Below are 23426 nucleotides of genomic sequence, written 5' to 3' on the forward strand. Positions count from 1 at the left end.
GTCACATTGCGACAGAAATGAAACAAGGCAGCAAGCACCATTGGCATGAGATCAAATAGAAAGGGAACCTTATTTTGAACATTTAATGTCTCAACTAAGCAATGTGGTTCTCGCTGATGCAGCATATGATGCTGACATTCACGACCAAGATAATAACGTCCCAGCCACCGTGACGATACAGTGCTTACAGTACCTGGCTGCTGATACAAAAAGCTCATGTTTGAGCGTGTCGCATTTCACTGAACGGGAAATGCTAGATGCCCGTGTACATATATTTGGGTGCACAATAAACAACCCCCAGAGGTCAAAATCTGTAGAACCTCAAGCACAGCATGCCTCATAATCGCAACGTTGATTTGGCACACAAAATCCCAGCAGTCATTATCACATCACGATAACGTAACCAGAACATGCACGAAATGCAACAAAAGAGATCAGCAGAAAAAACCGCAGTGAAGTGAATAAGCGATAAAAAAAAATCACAGCATATCCACGGAGTGAATGATGATGAGTGGGCGAAGCTGCGGAGGTTCATCGGTAAACCGTGAATCTTCCATGAATTCTGCCCAGTACATCATCACCGACGTGAGATCGGGCGCGTTTATACTAAAGGTTCGATGAGTTATGACGACTTGCAGCGCACTTTAATTTTACATGTACGCTGTGAATTTTCATTGTTTAGAAAACCATTGCTTAGAAAACATCTGGCGTCTTTCGTTAAGCAGCTGGCGTCTTTTAGTTTTGCTTTAGAAACATCTGGTGTTCTTTCGTTTTGCTTTTACAAAACATCCGGCGTCTTTTGTTGGTTTATTTCATCAATCAACGGCGTTTTGAACAAAATTTTTATTGTTTAATCACGCACAGGAGAAATCTCACCATGCACTACCTTGGAGGTAAAGAATGGCTGCTAATGGGAATGAGAGACAGAAGAAGTCGGCTTTTAGCTAACGCTGCGAATTTTTTATTGTTCAACAACGCACAGGAAAAATCTCCCACCGGCACCACCTTGCAGGTCAAAGCGTAAGACTGGTTACATACTACGCTACGAGGGACGAACGGGTGCCGCTATAAGGAGCTTCGCCCCTAAAATGTAAAGAAACAGCAGTGACCTATAGTCCTCAAAAGCAATATCACAGTTTCTGGTTAGGTACATGTGCAATCATTTGCTCAACGCATTCACAAGGCCCACATGGAGATGTCACGCAGTTCATCAATTCCACTAATGTCGGAGCTGCTCGACTCATCTGAAGAACTTAAGTCGGTGCACAAAGAAATTATTAGACTTTCTGTTTGGCTCTCTATAATGCCATCACGCTCCCATGCCTCATCCTCAAGCCTCATCACGTGAGTGCAGTCATGGAGCCAGTTCTGTTGGGTCACACTTGTGATTCCTTCCTGCAGCAGCTTCTCGACAGATTCAACCTTGAAGTCTGTTCCTTGAAGCAACATAGCTTTTGACTTTTCTTTATACAAGTTCTATAGGATTTAGCTCGCAGTGGTAAGGAGGCAAGCGCACAACCTCATGCCCGGCAGCACTGGCAAGTTTGTTAACCTGGTAAGCAAGGAAAAGATGCTTATTCTGCATAACGAGCTGTAGCAGTTCACTTTTCAGTTGGTCATCCGAAAAAGGAATATTTTTATATCAACTAGGACTGTATTTCCGCTTTTCTGGTTCATGAGCTTTGTAGCATCTCAACCTGAGCACTGTGATACGACGCATTATCCATCACCATCACACTGCGTCGATTGATGTTCGGTAGCAGCTCTTCAACGAACCATTTCTGGAAACGCGAAGCATCCATTTTTTGTGGTAATCACCAGCGCCCTTCTTGGCACGGAAAACTAGGTCGGCTCCATCAGCAAAATCTTCTGCACTTCCAGCATGCAAAACTATTACGCGTCCTCCTTTACCGCTTGGTGCACGGAGGCCAGTTGAGAGCCCTTGACGAAATGCGCCTTGCCGAGTCATCGCGCTGGTGTCTGTCCAAAGTTTCCCCTTTGTATGGTCGGCGTTCACCCAGGTTTCATCAAGGTAGTAGATGGTCCTGTAAAAGAGAAAGCAGTCTTATTGTTAACAGCCCACTTTCACTTGCAAGAGCTCATTAACAAAGCCGACAGCCTTCATCCGTGGTTATGCCTCTGTTTAAGGGCATGTAAAGTGAACTGACAAAGCCTATGTGAATACATATAACATAGATAAGCTGGCAAAACACTCTCTGTGAAAGACTGAAACCAATGTGTAGGAAACTTGTTTCAGGCTGCCAAAGCGTAGCCGGAGGGCGGCACTCCGGGCCTGTGCCTTAGCCCCACCCCCCCCCCCCCCCCCCGATTTTTTTTCTTCCATGGAATACAGAGCACAAAATGACACTCGACCACAGAGTCCGACCCGGCCCCCGCTCAGACAAAAGTGGTGCCCCCCTCCCCCCCCCCCCCCCCCCCCGTGAAACATTTCTGCCTACGCCTCTGCAGGCTGTGTATCAAAGCTCATGCGACCACGTCCCCAATCCCCATTTTCGTGTTCAGCGTGTTCGCTTAATAAAATCTACAATTCAGAGGACCATCACTAGCTATTCCTTTCTCCAAGCCATTGAGATTCCTTGCTCCTACGCGGGAAAACGGCAGTAAGTCTTCCTAAACGATGCTACGGGAAGTGCTGTAATACGCAACGCTGACTTATAGCTGCACCACTTGCAACGGAATCCTCGGCGAGTACTATTATTTACCGTACAAGCGCAAGCATGAACAGCCACCATATCTTAATGGGGAATATCGCTGCGACTTAAGTCAGGATTATGTAAGGCTTTTGATCACTCACGTCATTAGCACATCGTAAAATAATTGACAGCGCAACGGGTTACAAATGGACAGAAAGAAGAGAAGGACACAGCATGTACTCACAACTAAATATATTTTTGAAAAAGAAAGAACATATAAACGGAACAATGAGTCATCAAGACCGAGCACATGCGTAACAATAGAACAGTTAATCATCTTTTGTCTAACAGATACTTGTATTCTTCATCTAGAAGAATGGCTGACGGATGATTTATGCACTTGTTGTTGCATCCATTAAGAAAGGTTTCAGCTACTTCATGCGTGCGTTGATCGACACGTCTATATTTGATAGTATGTATGTATGTGGGGCATACATCCACATGATCTACAATGGCATGCCAAATGCGACATGACAGCGGCACCTGAAAGCGTCAACTCATGCTCACGTACGCGTACGTTCAGGCAACGCCCCGTTTCTCCCACGTATTCACAGCCACAAGAGAGAGGAACGGCGTAAATTACGCCAGTAGTACGAGGCACATATTTGTGCACATGATTAGTGACATATTTGTTCCCTTTTCCTGGCCTCTGACACCAACGCTCTATCTACCCAAGCGCACACATCACCTACTTTATTACGCGCTGAAAACAACACGTTTACGCCATACCGCGCACCAACGTTTTTCAGACCATGCGCGGTTCCGTGTAGGTAAGGAACGGCAGCATGCCTCTTGCTAACTTCCGGGGCACTGGAATCACGATGATGAGGCTTGTTCAACTTAGTTATCAGTTTTTCCGAGGCGGAACAAATCACGTCACTCGGAAAGCCAGAGTTTGTAAGAAGAGCGACCTGGATATCAAACGCGCGCGCCATAGGAAACCAGCGCTGGAGTTCCCGCGATGTGGGCAGTGCCGCCCTGGCGGTCAACGCGCGCATACTCCAGCCGCTCCCGTGGACGAGTGTGGCGACTGGTTGAGGCGATGCGGGCGCGTATCGCCGAAAGAAAACTTGAGGATGCTGGCGGTACTTTTGCGCATTCAAGTGCCACAATACGTAGAAATGAGGGAGGACGTGTTTTTCTGTGATTTTCCTTCGAAAACATATGAATAGGAACGGATGCGGCGTTGCATCCCGGCAGTCAGGCGAGCACAGTATTTTCTGCTCTTGCTCTCCTGTCTAGTGGCGTCGGGCTGGTTTTTAAATCGAATCACTTGTGTCTGCTAGATTTATTCGATAGTGAGGGCCACCACTGGAAACCGGGGCCAATGAGCAGAATTTAATCGGTGTTTTGTCGTAAATAAAAGGTACATAATATGCAGCATGCCGCATATGTAACAATTTTTAGGGGCAAACCTCCTTATGCCGTGGGTCTGTCCATCTTCCGCTTGTTTGTAGCGTTATAGTAGCCACCTCTAGCTCGTGAGAAGCGAGTGTTCTGGTATGCAGTAGAAGAAGACGACGTTGACGAGTGAGACTCTCGTGCGTGTTCGCCTTTGTGGCATTTTTTCTTCTTTACTGCGCGCGTTCTGGTATGCAGTAGAAGAAGAAGACGACATTGACGAGTGACACTCTCGTGCGTGTTCGCCTGTGTGGCGTTCTTTCTTCTTTACTACGTCTCGTGTTTTCAACGACACCCGAAGACAACATTTCAGAAGTAACGCACCATGAGGCTCCATCTTGGCACGCTTTCTCTTTAGCTCGGAGTCGCCAGATGGAAAAAAGGCTGCGGAACGGAGGGCACGGAAGGCGGCGCCAGCGCGCGCTCGCAGACAGAATCCTGAGGCGAGAGCCCGCGAGGCCGAAGCTACACGTCGACGCCGCGAAGCAGATTCCGCCGTTCGAGCCCGCGAAGCCGAAGCTGCTCGACAAGCTGCACGGCTGCGGCGAGAAGACCCCGCCGTTCGAACCCGCGAGGCCGAAGCTGCTCAACCAGCTGCAGGGCTGCGGCGAGAAGACCCCGCCGTTCGAGCCCGCGAGGCCGAAGCTGCTCGACAAGGTGCACGGCTGCGGCGCGAGGACTCCGCCGTTCGAGCCCGCGAGGCCGAAGCTGCTCGACAAGCTGCACGGCTGCGGCGCGAAGACCCCGCCGTTCGAGCCCGCGAGGCCGAAGATTCACGGCTGCGGCGCGGACCGGATCTTCAAAATGTGAAGGACCGTGAAGCGGCGAGAAAGCGCACGTACCGGCAGGCAGAGCCCAAGGCTGTGCAAGGAAGTGAAGTGGCTGCAAAACGCATCAGGCGGACTCTGCCCGAAGGCGCCGACGCGCGCTTCCAGCGGGACTTCCTTGATCACAGTTGTGCAACAGATTGTGGTTCTCAAACAATCTAGTCACAATATCTTCCATCAAGAAGGACCACGCTCGCGCCAATGCCATCGCCGTGCTGCAGCGCGAGTTCGCTTCGCCCCACTCATCATCATTCACCACGTGGATATGCTGTGATTTTTTTTCATCTGACCACCACCAAGCTGCTTTTGATGCCACCGCGTGCAGCGATATAATAGGCAGGTACCCTACATTATTTGCAAACAGTTACGCAGAAGGAAAGCTGTCTGTCTACGAGATGCGTACGGGGGCATGTTCGCCGTAGCCGCTGAGCTGTTATGAGAAATACGCACGCGACGGATGCCTCCATTGAACTTCACTTATGCTGCAGACAGAGTTCTTGTCACGAACAAAGGAGCGGACTACTCGAAGCTTACCTTTCTGGAGTCGGCCGATGCGGTAAAGCTTCTTTGTGCATTGGCTTCCGCGGCGAAGTGACATCAGAATTTATGCCTCGCTTGAAAAGGCTCAAATATCTTGGATTTTTATTTGCCGTTTCATTCGCCTAATGTACTGTGTTAGTTTTGTACTGTGTTAGTTGTGTCTGCTTGAATAAATGTGTTTGATCGAAAAGTGCTGGCGTTTTACGTGCCAAACAAGGTACGAATATGAGGCACGCCATAGTGTGGGAATCAGGATTAATTTTGACCGCTTGGGTTTCTTTAATGCGCACATAAATACCAGTACGCGGGTGTTCTTTGTATTTCAACCCCATCAAAATGCGGCCACCGTGGCCGGGAATCTATCCCGCACCCTCGAACATAACAGGGCGACACCATACATGCTATGCTAGCACGGTGGTTTGCTTGATCAACGTCCGCGTGCATGCATACCACGGGCTGGCATACATACCACGGCAGAAAAACATTGACGCAGCTACACGTTGCCTCTTACATTTTTTTTTACTGCAGTAGTGGGCAGCTGGCATCGACGCAGCACGTACTTGTCAATGAAGGCTTGTGAGCCTGCACTAACTTGACACAAGTCCCAGCACGCAAGCAGAAAATGGTGACGACGGAGTCGCCACCACGGCACAGCACTGTCTCTTCGACGCCGTATGCACAGACGTAGTCTGCTCTGCAGGGCTTCTCTCTGTTTTCCAGTGGTTTTCTGAGAAAGTAGCCTTCAGACAAAGTTATTTTTTTCTAAACCATAGAGCAGCATTACTGGCGCAATGGCTGCTCGAGCTGTTCGCTCCAAAATCAAGCACGGGATCGGCGCACGCACGTGCGCTCACCGCGGTACAGTGCGGCCGGTCGTCTGGGCGCGAGCAGCTGAGTAATGTCGCGACTCCCCGCCAGGCGCCCTTTTTCGGCATGCCACCTATCCAGCGCTGGTCTCCCATTAGGTGCTTGCATGACTTCTGAAGAGCGGCACCCAGCACAGTTTGTAGATCACGGGGATCATGTGGATGTGTGCACAACATGCAAAAAACCACTATCAAATATAGACATGTCGATGAACGTACGCGTGAAATAGCCGAAGCCTTTTTTATTAGATGCAACAACAAGTGCATAAGTCATCCCTCAGTCATTCTTCTAGATGAAGAATACAAGCATCTGTTAGACAAGGCATGATTAACAGTTGTGTTACGCATGTGCTCGGTCTTGATGACTCATTGTTCTGTTTATATGTGCCTTCTTTTTGAAAAATAAATTTAGTTGTGAGTTCAGCGCTGTGTCATTTTCTTCTTTCTGTCCGTGTTTAACCTGTTGCGCTGTCAATTATTTTACGATGAACATCCGCCAACTAGCCCAATTCGCGATTGTGCTTCAGCATGTCAATAGCACACGTTTGGCGATCTCAAATGCACAGCACACCAATCGTTTTCGCTAACCAGTAGGTACACACACACACGCTCACCATTCGCGTCAACTTTTTTATCAACAATCACGCGTAGTGAGCGAAAAATTTGCAGAAATAAAAAGAACGTAAGAACTTACCGCCGCTGCTTTCGCATTTCTCGGGTGGTCCGGAGGTAGTTTCGACGCCAAGCAACGATGTTGTCTCTCTCGTGCAACGCGGAGTTCCTTGTTCTTTTTCGGTAGGCGGACCCCATGTCGTTCAGCATTCTTTGGATCGTACGAGTGGTCGACATGTCCATGTCAGGGTCACTGATCACGTCGTTGCGTAGCTTCTCGGCCGTAGGTATTTCATTGCGCATGAAGTAGCTGTGCACTTTGCGACTCATTATTGCCAACGCAAACATGTCATAGCGCAGCAGCCGCGTCTTGCCGGTGATGCGCTTCTGAGCTTGGCTCTAGAAATTAAGTTTCTTGCGCTTTGGGGATGCAAGTGGGGCCCGCAGAGCTTCAACCTTGATTCGCTTATCTGTTAACTCGCTCAATGTGGTGAGCTCAGCGACAGTCCGGCACACTGCATTTGTAGACAAGTCAGGCTGAGGGCACCTCACTCCAGGGTACGCATTGCAGATAACTTGCTTGGCCTGTTTTGATAGCCACTTTCTCTCACATTTAGTGTACAGCTTCTTCGGAGAACGAAATGGTGCGTTTGCGGCAGCACACGGTTCGGGCGGCATCGCGGACGCCATGTTTACAGAGAGAGCAGGCGTGAGGAAAACATGGTGCTGTCCAGAAATAAAAAAGACAGAAACAAAATTGAAGTTTACAATAACTTTTTTCACGAACGGCTTCCCATACTCGTTCTCTTTTTATAATGAACAAATCTTTATTTATTCGTGCTAGGTAACTTTTCTAATTGTAAAATAAATATAGGTACTATTTCCTGGCGCGCGCGCATGCAGGCATTTTAGGCTATAGCTGCAGAGCCTAAAGGCTCTGTAGCTTTCGCAGTGGTGTCAAGGAAAGTTGTCGCCGAGTGTACCAGGCTCGACAAATAAACAAACGATTTCCTATTTTTTTCATGATAGCCTAATGCCTCTACTTCCATCAAATCTATCTTACTACAGAAAGAACAAACGTAAATTCTAAGCCCAGTTCTCTGCCCTTTGCGGCAGAATGTCCTTATCTCCCCCACTACTTATTTTCCTCCTTTCTCTCTAATTTTCTGCCAGCAATACTCTAACCGTCTCTTACTTATCTCTATGGCGGACGTGTTCACCTATCCATTGTCCCCCCTAAAACCTGAGGCTTCATGTAGGCTCGTGTCCAAACGTACACCTAGGTGGACATCTCCACATTCAATCCCAACATGCTCCGCCATTTCCTTATCTTCGCCCCAACATGTGCATTTTTCTTCTTTACTGAATCTGGCTTTATAACTACGCGTTCTAAGGCAACCCGATCTCGGTTCAAGCAGTAAGGCGCTTCCCCTTCAATTATCGTAAAATGCCCTCCTCCTTATTTCATTTTTGCCCTTTCGGTAGTTACTCAGAGCCAGTTATTTCTCCATAGCTGCCGTCCAATAAATCCTCTCCGCCTCTCTGACTTTTCGCTTAACGCTCTTTGTTGACATATTCCTTACACTACCAGCCGTATATTTACTAGTGAACCTCCTAGTTCTTTTTCTCTACAGTGTGTCCACGCTTTTTTATACAAATAACGGAACACCTTCTCTGCCCATCTACTCTTTTTCATATTCCTTAACCTCTCTTCGCACCCTATTTTGCCCTGAGCTTCCCTCGCCTCAAAAGCTGCCCATTCCGTATCGCCCTCTACAGCCTCATTTGTCATCTTCCCGTGAGCACCCAACGCGAGGCGTCCCACAGTCCTTTGATTTATACCCATGCCTGATTGCACCTCTACGCTCATGCACACCACTCAGTTCCCAAAATCAAGCCCCGGAACCATTACACCTTTCCACAGACCTCGACGCACCTGGTACCTATTGTATCCCCACAATGCTCTTTGCTTCATTATTGCAGCATTCCTCTTTCCTTTTGCCGCCGAGGCTTTTTCCTGTACCTCCTTGTATCTATCACTCTCATTTACCCATACTCCGAGGTACTTGTATTCGCTTACCCTAGGTATTTTTGGCCTTGTATCGACACCACCTGATCGCAGGGATCATTGAATACCATCAATCCACACTTAGTTACACTAAATCCTTGTCCAAGCGCTTCACGTTGCCTTCCGCATATATCTGCTAGCCACCGTATATCATCTCGACTCTCCGCAAATAAGACAATATCGTCCCCATAAAATAAACCTGGACGTTTCCGCTCAATATTCACGCCGCCCTGCTTGTGTGACAGATTAAAACAAATGTTGCTAAGTCAGTCATAACGTAGTTCAGCGCAAAAAACAGGCAACAGACGAGCGAGAGGACAAGGACACAGCGCATTCTTCCAACTAAAGTTTATTGGATTGCGACGCATGTATATATACACACAGGGAAAGCAAGAAAAGATAAAAGAAAAAAAACAGGAAGTAAAAACCGAAAGGTGAAAAGAAGAAAAGTGCCGATAAGTCACACACGTGTGCCAACACCGCCCCCCTTCCCATTACTCGCCAAAAACAAAAGCTCTTTGTCAGAAAGATGCAAGGAAGGCATGCTTACGCATGCGTCCCCAGACCGTTTAATTTCCTCAGCCTCGCTGTGTCCTTGTCCTCTCGCTCGTCTGTTGCCTGTTTTTTGCGCTGAACTACGTTATGACTGACTCGTTCCAACTCGCCCAACAAGCAACGTTGCTCAAATGTTGCTAACTTCTAGCGCTTTTTCCATACTCACCATGTACAGCATGAATAACAGCAGGGACAAAGAACATCCCTGTCTCAGCCCCTTGCTAATATCAACGTTCTCTTTGCTACATATTCCTTCACATTCTATTCAAGCTGTATTTTCTCTGTATATCTCCCTCAAAAGCTGCATAGAGTTGTCGCCTATGTCAATTCCTTTGAATATATCGCACAAAATTTCCTGATTAACGTTGTCGTACACCCCAATGATGTCTAGAAAAGCCACGTACAAGGGCCTATTTTTCTTTTAGATATTTCTGTACACTGAGTAAGAACAAAGGTACTGTTCCCGTGAGTGGGCACGGGAACAGTACCTTTGGCATGGCTCTCAACCGCTATGTTTTCACTTCACAGGCGCTACTTATTTCCTGGCTTGCCTGGCTATCTACCGAACCTTTTGGCGTCATCAACTCCGACTACCAGCGTTTCGAACTCGTGCTGCCCGATGACACCTTGCTCGCCGCGCCCTTCTTCATGTCTGCTCCTGCGCAAGCCGCCCCCTGCTCCCCCTTACGGTCACCAGTGACATCGCCTATCATCGACTGTATAAGACGCCCGCCGCTCCAGTTCGTCTTCAGTGGGCACGGGAACAGTACCTTTGGCATGGCTCTCAACCGCTATGTTTTCGCTTCACAGGCGCTACTTATTTCCTGGCTTGCCTGGCTATCTACCGAACCTTATGGCGTCATCAACTCCGACTACCAGCGTTTCGAACTCGTGCTGCCCGATGACACCTTGCTCGCCGCGCCCTTCTTCATGTCTGCTCCTGCGCAAGCCGCCCCCTGCTCCCCCTTATGGTCACCAGTGACATCGCCTATCATCGACTGTATAAGACGCCCGCCGGTCCAGTTCGTCTTCAGTGGGCACGGGAACAGTACCTTTGGCATGGCTCTCAACCGCTATGTTTTCACTTCACAGGTTGGTGCTACTTTTCCCCTGTACGCTAGGAGAAGCGACAATCCGTGTTTGCTTTTGTTCCCGTGCCCAAGAGTGTTATGTGAAACCGCTTGCGAGTGTTTTTCGGTGGCATTTCTTTTGCTGTGCTCGGGGGACGTTGAATCAAACCCTGGCCCTAACACCCGCTCTGAATCTCTGTTGGACATTGAATCCTTGCCAGCTGATCCCGCTGAGCAGACGAGCCTTATTCTCAGGCTGCTAAAAGACATGCACACGCGTTCTCTGCAAACGTCAAAATTCCAAACTGAGATCACTGCTGATGTTAAGGCCATAAGATCCGGACAAAAGTCGCTTGAATCGAAAATCTCTGGTATTATGAAAAGACTGGACGTATTAGAGGAAAAGTCGCTAAATGTGGATGAGGTCACCCTGAAAGTCTCTAGCATGGCAAAAACTATTGAAGAAGTAAACGGTCGGAACAGCCTTCTGGAAGCTCGTCTAAATGAGCTGGAAGACCGGTCGCGCCGTGACAACCTAATTTTCCACGGCCTCCCTGATAGCAGTGAGACGTGGCAAGAAACTGAAGCGCACATAGCAAGAATAATCAAGAGCATTACCGACGCAGTTCCGTCAGACGCCATACAACGTGCGCACCGCCTTGGCTCATTCACACCTAATAAATGCCGTCCTGTTATCGCAAAGTTCACCAGCTTTAAAACAAGAGAAAAACTTCTGTCTCTGCGCAGTCAATTTAAGCAAAGAAACATTAGTATAAGCAAGGACTTCTCGCTCGCTACCCGAACCGCACGAAGAAAACTGACAGCTTTCGGTAAGAGCCAGGCAACTTCCCAGCCCTTCAAGCTGCGTTACGACAAATTAATCCTTAACGGAAAATGGTACGTGTACAGCGCCAGTACTGATCAAATTCGAGAAATTCAGAAGCCTAGTGATAATCTAGAGCATTCATTCCCTGTTCCATCTCGTCCTTCTAACTAGCGACGCGAGAGGGGCAGTGGCTCATTTTCTTTTCCCCAAGTTTCAGTTTTTTATACTAACGTGAGAAGTGCCTCTAACAAACATGATGCTTTATCGGCCGCAATTGACACATGTTCTGCGAAAATCATTGCACTTACTGAAACATGGTTACCTGCGCATGTCACAGACCCTGAAGTGTTCAACAGTGCCGTGCAATTTAGTGTTTATCGCTGTGACCGTACTTTACGTAGAGGAGGTGGCGTCCTTTTGGCTATTTCAAAAGACATTCCATCTTCTATTATCTGTACCAACGACGAAATCGAGATAGTATGGGCTTCAATAACACTTGACCACAAAAAATTTGTCCTAGGCGTATGCTATCGCTCACCTTCTGCATCATCTACATTTTTTACGGAGCTGCATGATAGTATTAACCTTGTGCGTACGCGTTTTCCTTCATCACCAATTCTACTTATGGGCGATTTTAATCTTCCAAACATAACATGGGACAATCATACTCCTTTGCACGCTCCTTTTTCATCAACAGCTGGTGACTTTTTAGATTTGTGCTCCGTTTTTTCCTTGTCGCAGCTCGTATCTAAACCGACACGTGAATCATCTAACACTGCAAACACCCTTTACCTGATCTTGACATCCCACCCTGACATTATCTCTGAGATCACGTATCTACCTGGCGTAAGCGATCATTGCATCCTAGCATTTTCCATTAACGTTTCCACACCAAGACCGAAGAAACTCAAGAAAATTATACATGTTTACAAAAAAGCAAACTTCACTGCAATAAACGACGAATTAACTGCATTTCTTGACACTTTCCTACTAAATTTTGAAAATCGATCGGTTCAGCACAACTGGGACATGTTTGCCGCTAAAGTTCAGGAATTGACTGAAAAATACATTCCAACTCGCACCATCACCTCCCATTTTAATGCTCCATGGTACAATGCTCATTTAAAGCGCTTATCTAACCGCAAAAAACGCCTATATCGCTCCGCAAAACTCATGCCTACTAATGCACGCTGGTCTGCGTATAAAGCTGCGTTCGATACCTACATAACAGCTCTAAAATATGCTAAATCTAACTTTCTATCCAATGTACTTCCTTCTATGCTAAAGAACAACGTCAAAAAGTTTTGGAGTGTAATAAATCCCTCACGCTATGAACTTATAACTCTGGAAGACTCATCAGGCACTCGTGTACCAATTGATCAATGCGCTGCAGCTCTTAACAACTCATTTGCAAAAAACTTTTCTGCCTCTAGCAATGATCGCCTACCGCCTACCCACCAATGCGATTATGTTGTTATGCCCCCAGTGACTGTTGACATGGACGGTGTTGGGAAGCTAATTGATTCTTTGCACCATCACTCATCGCCTGTGTACGATTCTGTTAACTCAAAATTTCTAAAAAATACCAAAGATGTTAGTTCTATTATCCTAACTAAACTCTTTCAGCAATCACTGGATACATCTACTCTGCCCACACAATGGAAAATCGGGAAGGTTGTTCCACTTCATAAGCCAGGCAATAAAAATTTAGCTGCTAATTATCGTCCCATCTCACTCTTAAGCACTAGCTGCAAACTTCTCGAACATATCATTTTCAAACAACTTGTTAACTTTCTCGACTCCAATGCATTTTTCACACCAGCCCAGCATGGATTTAGGAAAACTTTCTCATGTGAATCTCAGCTCGCTCTCTTCACTCATAAACTGCATCGCATTCTTGATCGTTCATCATTTGCCGATTGCATTTTTTTAGACTTCGCCAAAGCATTTGATAAGGTCGCTCATAAACATTTAATCTACAAATTAAGTCTGCTAAACCTGGATACTAACATTCTTAGATGGATTGAATGCTTCCTATCTAACCGTACCCAATTTGTAACCGCTAACGGCCACAATTCAACACTTCAAAATGTAACTTCCGGTGTGCCCCAAGGTTCAGTACTCGGACCTCTTTTGTTCCTTATTTATATTAACGACCTATCTGCCTCGCTATCATCTAACATTCATTTATTTGCTGACGACTGTGTTATATTTCGTGAAATAACCAGTATTGACGATCATACCTATCTTCAGTCTGATCTAACTGCCGTAACTAACTGGTGTGAAAATTGGTTAATGGAACTAAACATCACTAAATGTAAAGTCATGCGTGTGTCCCGTTCAACTAACAGCATGCACACTTATTACCTTCATAACGTTCCCCTTGAATTTGTTGACTCTTATAAATATCTAGGTGTACATATAACTACTAACTTATCTTGAAACACTCATATCGACTACGTAATTCTGAATGCTAACCGAACCCTAGGCTATTTACGCCGTAACTTTTCAACTGCACCTTCATCTCTAAAAAAGCTTCTTTATACTACCCTTGTACGACCTAAATTAGAATATGCATGCGCTATTTGGGATACTACTACTGACAAATTGATATCTTCATTAGAACTCGTGCAAAATAATTCAGCTCGCTTCATCTTATGTAACTACAATCGAACTGCAAGTGTATCTGCTATGAAAAACAATCTTTCACTCACATCACTATCTTCCCGTCGTAAAGTCACGCGTCTGGTTCTTTTTCACAAACTATTCCACCATCCAACTCTCCGTAACGAACTCATTTCACAGCCGCAATACCTATCGCCTCGAATCGACCATCGTCACAAGGTTGGCCTTGAAACGTGTCACACAAAAAGCTTCTTTCAGTCATTTATTATTCGATCATCCATTGAATGGAACCACCTTCCCGATGCCATCATATCAATTCATGATAATCACTTGTTTAAAGCCGCTTTAACTAATATTGTATAAACTAATTCTCCTCATTTTTATCTTGTGTGCTTTTGCAACATGAGTGCTTGTTAGCCACCCAGGACTTGATTTCTTTTTTTTCTAGATGTTTTGCAACCTTAGTGCACTATTTATTATTGTTTATCATTTGTCTGTGAAAACGTTAGCTGTCTTTGTTAATTTAGCTAAAACTGTATAGCTAAAACTGTATAACTACATGCCTTTTACTGTAATGTTCTAGCTGCTTTTTGTTCTTCTGTCGTTTGTTTTCTTATTTGTAACCACTCCCCTCTTGAATGCCTTTGGCCCTGAGGATTTCAATAAATAAAATAAATAAATAAATAGATTATCGTCTAACCGCCTGTCGACTCGAAATCCATTCTGAAGTTCTTCCAAAATATCGTTATCTTCTGCCCATGTTTATATGTTCATTTTCACTGCTTGCATCGCCAAACTGTATATTTCCAATGTAATGGTCAGTGGTCTATTCGAGCGAACCTTATCCATGCCTCCGTTGCCTTTATAGATTAAGTTCATTCTAGTTTTTCGCCAATCGTCCGGTATTTGCCTGTCCTTTAAGCATTTTTCTACGGCTTTCAGCAGTGCTTCTTTAGTGTTATCTCATAGTTCGTTAATGAGGCTAATGGGAACCCCAGCTAAACCCGTGGTAGTGCGCTTTGGAAATTCTCCTTCGGCTTTTTTCCAGTTGAGATTCTAAAGTACAAGCTCTTCCTCGGTGGCTCTCTCCGCCACACTTTTGCTCTTCGGGGAAATCCCCTGGACACATTTTTTAATCAAATCGGCTATTACCTTTCGGATGTAACCTACCGCTTCCTACCCTTCCAATCAATTTCCTGCGTCATATACAATATGTTGTGGCACTGTGACAGACTTCCTGCCTAGGGCCTTTATGTGGCTCCAAAATATCCTAGTTGCGGCCTCCTTTTTTTTTAGTGAAACTCTGTCACCCGGCGTTCACTTAGACCGCTAATTTTTGCCTCGACCAATTTCTGTACATGGATCTTTAGGGGCGAAGCTCCTCTCAGTCTAACTATGTCACGTCTCCGTTGTCCGGCGTAACCACCTTTGCAAACTGCCCACTACTTCATCTTTGCAAACATCCCACTACGATCCATCACCGATCTATTACTTCACCGACCATAAAGCCGTTATAATGAAGGGGGAACGGAAGCCACGTCTAGCTACCACTTACGATTAATAAAATTTCTTGTATAAATATATACACTGTTTGTCACGTCTTTGATGATGTACTGGGCTATCGCTTTGATTACTGCTGGGCGAAACCACGGAAGATTTCACGGTGTAACCATGATTGCTTCAGGAGCTCCGCCCAAGCTCTTCTTCATTCACCCGTGGTTATGCTGTGAATTTTTTTTCTCTAAATATATTTCCCATATTTTGTTGACTTCATTCTGCGGCCGCTTCTACTTTTTTCCCTTCTATGCTCCCGTGATGCTTCACTTCGCTTCTATAAGTACAAGCCACAAAGTATGGCTGTTTCTTGCGCGAGGAAATAACGAGGGAAGGGGTCCAGGGGAGCGCAAACTTTCGACTGTTTATTCAAGAGACAGTGCAACAAAATATATGGGCACAGACATGCGCAGCAAACTACGCACACAGCCAGCGCATACCACCCTAATCACAACCTGTGATCTATGAACTTGCGCTCTGCCTGCAAAAGAGACAATGAAGTGTCACTGATACACATGGAACCTCGTGCTTTGATATGATATGCCTCCAACAACTCTCGAGCCGTGGTGTCCCCGCTTCTATCCAGAATCTGAATCTTATTCAAGCACGGCTCACACTTATGTGAACTGCAGTGGGTCGGCAAATGTGCCCCATCTTTACCTTTTAGTGAAAGCTCGTGTTCCCGTGCACGCTCATTCACGCACCTTGCCGTCTGGCCGACGGTATTCCAGAATTTCCTTGTTCCACCAACTTTCTGGCTTCCTCTTCCCTTTCCAGCAAAGTTTTCTCGACGGTGGCTAAGCGGGCTTGTTGGTACGTACACTTATTTATTCCAAAAGAGCGCACAAACGGGACAAGAAAGATACCACACTTCTCTTTTCCTATCTCTTTCGTCATTAGATAGAAGAGCTCACTATACTCCCAGTCCTTGCCTGGTATTTTGCCTAATTCTACCTCAACTCTTGCGGCTATATTTTTTATTCGTTTGTCATTTAAATACGAACTGCTAGACGTTTATTCCATGGTATTTCCAGTTTCATATCCCATTTGTAATACGACTTAGAAGAGTTCGGATGCGAGCTCGTTCGTTCGGATCCATCATAAAAACACAGCACTAATTTAAGCATGGACAGAGAAACGGCAAATGAGCATTGTAAAGTTATTCGTTTATGATCTTTACCCAAGCTGTTAATTGCTTCCTCGTCTATTCTCATTTCTCTGTGTTTGTGATAAATTCCTGCAGTTATGAGTAGAGACCGGAACTTCAGGCAAAATGCCTATTTTTTCCCGGAGTCCGTTTCGAGCCTATTTAACATATAAGCACGAACTAAGGGAAGGGAAACGTTTTAATCAAACATTTATTGTGCCTATAAGTGCCTATTTCGAGCTTCGTGCCTATATCAGCTTTTCAGCGCCTAAAAATGCCTTTTCGCGTTCGTCGAGTACACGTTTTGCTTAAATGAGCTCTTCATACGGAGGAAAACAAGAAGCATTTAGTGTGCTAGTTATGTTTGTTTTTTTTTTTTCGTTTACGTTTTTAGCTCCTGTTAAGGCGCGATTACAGTGCGGCTTAGCGTAGACGTGCGCATGCGCTTCGTCACGCCGGTGAAAACAGACCTAGTTCGACGCATTGCCACAGCCAACGTATAACTGGACTGGGCCGATGTGCTCCGACGCATGTGACGCTCGCCAACGCACCGATAACGTCGGTCTATCAACGCGCCTTTACGTGAGCGGGGCTAGAGTGTATCCCAGCGAGGTAAACCGAGGCTAGCCTAGCGCTAGTGGGCCCCCTTAAAAGATCTCCGTCGCTTGGTTCGAGAAGCACGGCGGTTGCGTGAGCGAGGCTAGAGTGTACTCTAGCGAGGGGAAGCGAGGCTATGCTAGCGCTAGCGTTCCCTCCCTCTCCCCCTTGAAGATCTCCGTCGCTTGGTTCGAGAGTAGTGCACCTCGGCGGTTGCGTGAGGGAGGCTAGAGTCTACTCTAGCAAGCCAAAGCTAAGCTACGCTTGCGCTGCAGCCTACAGCCTACGCGTCAGTTTCGTTGGCATTTGTGTTCATAACTGCAGCTGTCGGTAGTCTGCCGAGCAATGCCCAAGAAAAAGACGCCGAAAAGTGTCCTTGTCAGGCAATGGACCAGTGGATCGCAGTGCTACTCCGTCGATGGAGAAACGGTATTTTGCCATCCATGTGGAAAGCAGGTGAGAAGACATTGCAAAGATCAATATGTTGCGTTTGATGTCCACTCTGAAACACGCATTGGCATAAAGCTCCCAACATTGCTTACGCAACTGCCAATTCGAATAACCCCTGAACCTGCGCAAATAAGATGCATTTTTTGGTGACTTCACGTGCACTCAGATTCATTGTTTTGTTATTTTTATATCCGCATCTGTCAACTCGCATGCAACAGGAAATGTGCGGAGCATTCTCGGTCGGATACAGGTATAAGCATTTCGATTTTAAAATGCACGCTCGGGCTCGTGTTATCTAACTTCGCCATTTCCACAGAGTTTTTCGACAGCCGCAAGGAAAAGTACAAGCGCAAGTGCACTAAAGAAGTTCCACGTATCCAACGCACCTTCCTAGTGCAATTCGCTCTTTTATTCTCGCAGGTACGATGTGAAAAAAAGTGTCATCAGAGTCCACTCTTCGCAAGCAGTACCTGAGGCCAATGTACGAGGACACGTTAGCAAAAATCAGACGAGAACTCGGTGAATCATACATATGGATTTCAGTGGACGAGACAACAGATGCGACCGGACGATTACTTGGACATTTTGTAGTTGGAAAGCTGGATGCAAAAGAGAAAACAACACCTTTCTTGGTATGCTCGAAACAACTGGAAAAAACGAGCGGTGATACCATCGCCTACTTTGTGAACTCGTCCTTGAGGGTACTGTACTCCTCCGGATCCCACGACGACAGAGTACTGCTGCTCTACACAGATGCAGCAGCTTATATGCACAAGGCTGCTGCACTTCTCAAGGTCTTTTATCTAGAATTATTGCATGTCACTTGTCTTGCCCATGGGCTTCATCGGGTCTGTGAAGAGCTGAGAAAGTCGTTCAGTTCTGTTAACGAACTAATAGCCGCAGGCAAGGCAGTGTTCCTTAAGGCGCCTTCGCGCGTTCGTGCCTTTAAAGAGCAGTTGTCGGATGTGCCTCTTCCACCGGAGCCCGTTGTTACTCGCTGGGGAACTTGGCTGAAGGCAGTGGACTACTACAACAAACACTTCGCTGGTGTTAAGGCTGTTATTAACAGCTTTGCAGCGGACGAGAGCATCGCCGTGAGAAGAGCCCAGACTGTTCTACACCATGATACACTTGAATCTGACTTGGCTTATCTGTGTGCTCATTTTACTTTCCTTGCAGAAAGCATACAGAAACTTGAAAGTTCGGGCGCCGCTCTGACTCAGAGTGTTGAGCTAATTTTGGACGCGCAGGAAAAGTTTGCCACCGTCCCCAATGGACCTGTCGCTGACAGGGCCACCTCGAAGCTTAAATCTGTCTTGGACAAGAATCCCGGATTTTATGTGCTAAAACAAGTCTCTAATGTTCTGAGCGGTGCTGATTCGAAGATTCCAGATGAAATCAGAGCATCGAAAGTGCCGGACTACAAGTACGCTCCACTAACTTCAGTGGACGTGGAGCGTTCTTTTTCCACATAAAAACAAATACTGACTGAAAGAAGGCACAACTTCAAGCCCGAAAACCTTGAGATGGTGCTGGTTTGCCACTGCTTTCGTAGCCTTTCTCACAGTGTCCTGTCACCGTAGCTTTTACCTTAATCTGTTCAAATGGTTATTCTTCTCCTAATTCTTTTCATGAAAAAAATAAAATTAACTTTCCCAAAGCACAGGATTTGCCTGCTCTGTTTGTTAGAAGGAAGATTTGTCCTGAAACACGCTGCTGAAGTAATTATGAATTCTGCCTATATATGCCTAAACGATAGCTTTTAACGCCTATATATGCCTAAATGACAGTATTTAGGGCCTATTATAGGCGCCTAAAACCTTGTTTTTTCGTGCCTGAACTTCCGGTCTCTAGTTATGAGACAATAATCAATACTTGATTGCTTGTTTCCGACTTCACACGTGATCTGGCCGTCACAGGTAGGCCCTGTGTTAACTAACTCCGGGCTACGTTGCACGCAGAGATCTAGTAATAACTTCCTATTGGTGTCTGAATATCCGTCAAGGTCATGTATGTGGGCATTCATGTCTCTATGAGGATGATTTTGTCCCCATTACCAAATTCCTTAATATCCGCACTCTTGCAATCTACTATCTTCTGATTCTTTTCTCTGCAGTTATTCCCCGTCCACAAGTAGGCTACCCCTAGCTAAGTTTGCTTTCCAACTACTGTGCCCAAAACCCAGAGGTGCTGTGATCACGTCTGTTTCATTCTAACCAGTTTGGCTCCGTGGTGGATTAGCATTCCTATACCCCCACATTTTCTTTCTGATATGATCCTGTTGCACTCTTCCCAAGCATAATTGTCAACGTGGCGGCTCTTCCAAGTATCTAAGTTGTCTTTCTGTTACCGCATAAACGCCTGTCTGTTCTTCGTTTAACTACTCCTCAATCTCTCATGATTTTGCCTTTTTTCTGCCACTCTGCATGTTTATGTAACTAATTGTAACACGCGTCTTCTCCCTTTTTCTTTTTTTTTCTAATTTTTCGCAGTACGACCTGTCAAAGATTCCTCCTGGTTGTTTTCCCTGCTACTAGCTACCCCGGACCCTGAAGGGCCCGCGTGCCCCCCCCCCCTCCCCCCCAGAAAAGCTGCTGCGCGTCCTGCCAGTACCCAGCCCACCTCATGACCAAGCGTCTTATCGAAGTCAATTCTGTCTCTTTGAAAACCACCCCACCTCTGCACCTCCCTGTTTTTATCCACTACCTCGAAACCCTTCTCTCGACTAAATTTGCCTTACCTCTTTGTTTGCGTCGACAACCGTTCTTTGCAAGTTGCCGTTGCGCACTGGTACTTCCGGTACTGTGCATACTACAATTTGCACCTGGGAGACACGGCGCGCATGTCTTCGACCCCTTTCACCAAGGTCGTCGCTAGTCTTGACGGTTCATTGTTCCAGATGTCACTTAGCCCTCCTGCAATTACCACAAGGTTACGTCTGTGAACTTTAGCTGCGAGTTTTTCACTCCCTTGCCTCATGACTGACCCCAGCGTATGTCCTGGGAACGTACCTATCGAAACTCTCTTATCACCTTTCACCCTCTCCTTCATTGCCTCTGCGTATCGGACTAACTTTGAGTCACCGGCGATAATGACCTGCTCAGAACCGGCGATAATACCTGCTCAGACATTCCTTGTGAAACCTGCACCTGGCTGCTGACTAGGTGACTAGAGTGAGTCTCGGCTGCCGCTTTGTGCCCTCTCTCCCTCAAAACTACTTCCCGGAAGCTGGTCCCTGTTACCAGTGCATCTGCCTTTGTCATGCCTGATGTTCCCTTCGCCTCTCCGCCACAGGGAGTCGTCGCGCTAGTGTCTTCTACGGTCACCTGCGTCATTGTTCACTTTGACGACCTTCGATAGGTCCTCCTGGGCTGACCTGAGCCTTTCTTCCATGGCCTTCGTTTTCTCTCGCTCCGTCGCCAACGCATTCTCCAGCTCTGCGATTCTCGTCATGAGCCCAATTTGGACAGCCATTGTGTTTCCCATTTTCTCCTCGAACTTGCATTGTCTACACTTGGCGTCAGCTTCGTCTGCCTTCTCATCCGCACAAACTTCCATCTTCCAACCTAACCCACACCCTGAACATTTCATGGTCTTTTTGACCATGGCTAGATCCGTTCACCGATGCCCACATGTTAGAAAACTCTCACAACAAATAATCACGGCGTACTAAATACACTTCCCTAAGCCAAAAGGAACCATAAAAATCAATGAATACGCTACACTTCAAAGCACCTGGCATGTTCATATTGAAACTGCGCAAAAGATGTAGAACACAGAAAGACTTAAAACACAAGCGCTGAACGCAACCAATATGAACGCAAACCAACTAGCCCAACTGTCCCTTTTGCTGCAGTTAATTACTTGTTCATCGGGCTCTTTAATGTGTGTTAACCTTGACTTCACTAATATATCAGCGCTTGTGTTCTCAAGTCTTTCTGTGGCCTACGTCTTTTGCGCTGTTTCAATATGAACGCAAACCAACTAGCCCAACTCTGCCTTTTGCGGCACCTGTGCATGCACGTGGTCCCTACGCGCAGACATCAGCCACGAGGTGGCATAAAAAAACACAGTACAATGTAATACACGCATAAAAGTACACAGTAATGAACCCAATCAAGCTTTACGGTAGCAGCCATATATACTGATAAACCTGCAGACAGAGGCAAGCTCAAATCATGCAAATGCACTTATCTGTGGCTGTTGTTCCGGAGCTCTCGAAAAACGCGTCCTTCCTGCCTTGCTCCATCCCTCCATCCCGAGGCGGAGGGTAAGGTCGCCACCTCGCGGTGTGTTAAGACGTTCAGAATAGTGCGCTTCTCATATTGAAAACGCGCCGAAGCGGATGGATGCCTAGCAACGATGCCTAGCCTAGCCTAGTTAATCGCGGAGGCCACGGTCATGATGCATGTTTCACTCAAGGAAGTTTTTAAAAAATTGCTGGAGTGGCGATTATTGCGCCATAGTGAAGCCGTGCCCACCAAAAGATGGCGGCTTCGCCCGCCATCTTAGTAGGGGCATGATAAATCATCGGCGTTTGGCGAAGGAAAGCGATCGTTTTCCACGCACGCCAGATCAGTTCAACATGGCAACTTTTACGCGTCAGATACTGCTCCAAGTGTGTCTTTGTGTCACCAGTTTTCATTGGTAAGCCTCAAGGTCATGGCAATTTTTTTGGAGATCAATCGCCAATACTCCTTTCGATGTGTTAATTTTGTCGGTAACAGCGATCTTTACTTTTATAATTAACGTATTATTTACACAAACACATTAAAGCGACTTGATCTCTAACCCTTTCAGTCACGGTGTGTACAATTGTACACATCAACTTCGAAGTCGCATCACGCACCGCGTGTTTCTTCAAATGACCTGAAACTTAGGCTGAACACTCGTGCAGCCTTCCTTGGTGGACAACTAGTGCTTATTTAACTCCATTATGCTGTATATTGCTGCAGATGATCACTTTGCTAGAGACACTACCATGTTCGACGATCGTTCGACGTGCGACAATCCAGGAGCAACGTCAACAGTATTTTTTAGGGGCGAAGCTCCTTAAGGCGGCACCCGTTCGTCCCTCGTAATCATCGTCGTCGTAGTAGTAGTAGTAGTAGTAGTAGTCGTAGTCCGTAACAAGTCTTACGCTTTGACCTCCAAGGTGGTGCCGGTGGGAGATTTTTCCTGTGCGTTGTTGAACAATAAAAAATTCGCAGCGTGCGCGTTAACTAAAAGCCGAATTCTTCTGTCTCTCATTCCCCATTAGCAGCCATTGGCATGTTCCAGTAGGAAACGTTAGTAGAAGTAGAAGTGTAAGTGTTAGCTAAAAGCCGACTTCTGTCTCTCATTCCCATTAGCAGCCATTGTTTACCTCCAAGGTAGTGCCTGGTGAGATTTCTCCTGTGCGTGATTAAGCAATAAAAATTTTGTTCAAAACGCCGTTGATTCATGAAATAAACCAACGAAAGACGCCAGATGTTTTGTAAAAGCAAAACGAAAGAACGCCAGATGTTTCTAAAGCAAAACGAAAAGACGCCAGCTGCTCAACGAAAGACGCCAGATTTTTCTAAAGCAATGGTT

This window comes from Rhipicephalus sanguineus, chromosome 3 (assembly GCF_013339695.2).
Source record: "Rhipicephalus sanguineus isolate Rsan-2018 chromosome 3, BIME_Rsan_1.4, whole genome shotgun sequence".
NCBI lineage: Eukaryota > Metazoa > Arthropoda > Arachnida > Ixodida > Ixodidae > Rhipicephalus > Rhipicephalus sanguineus.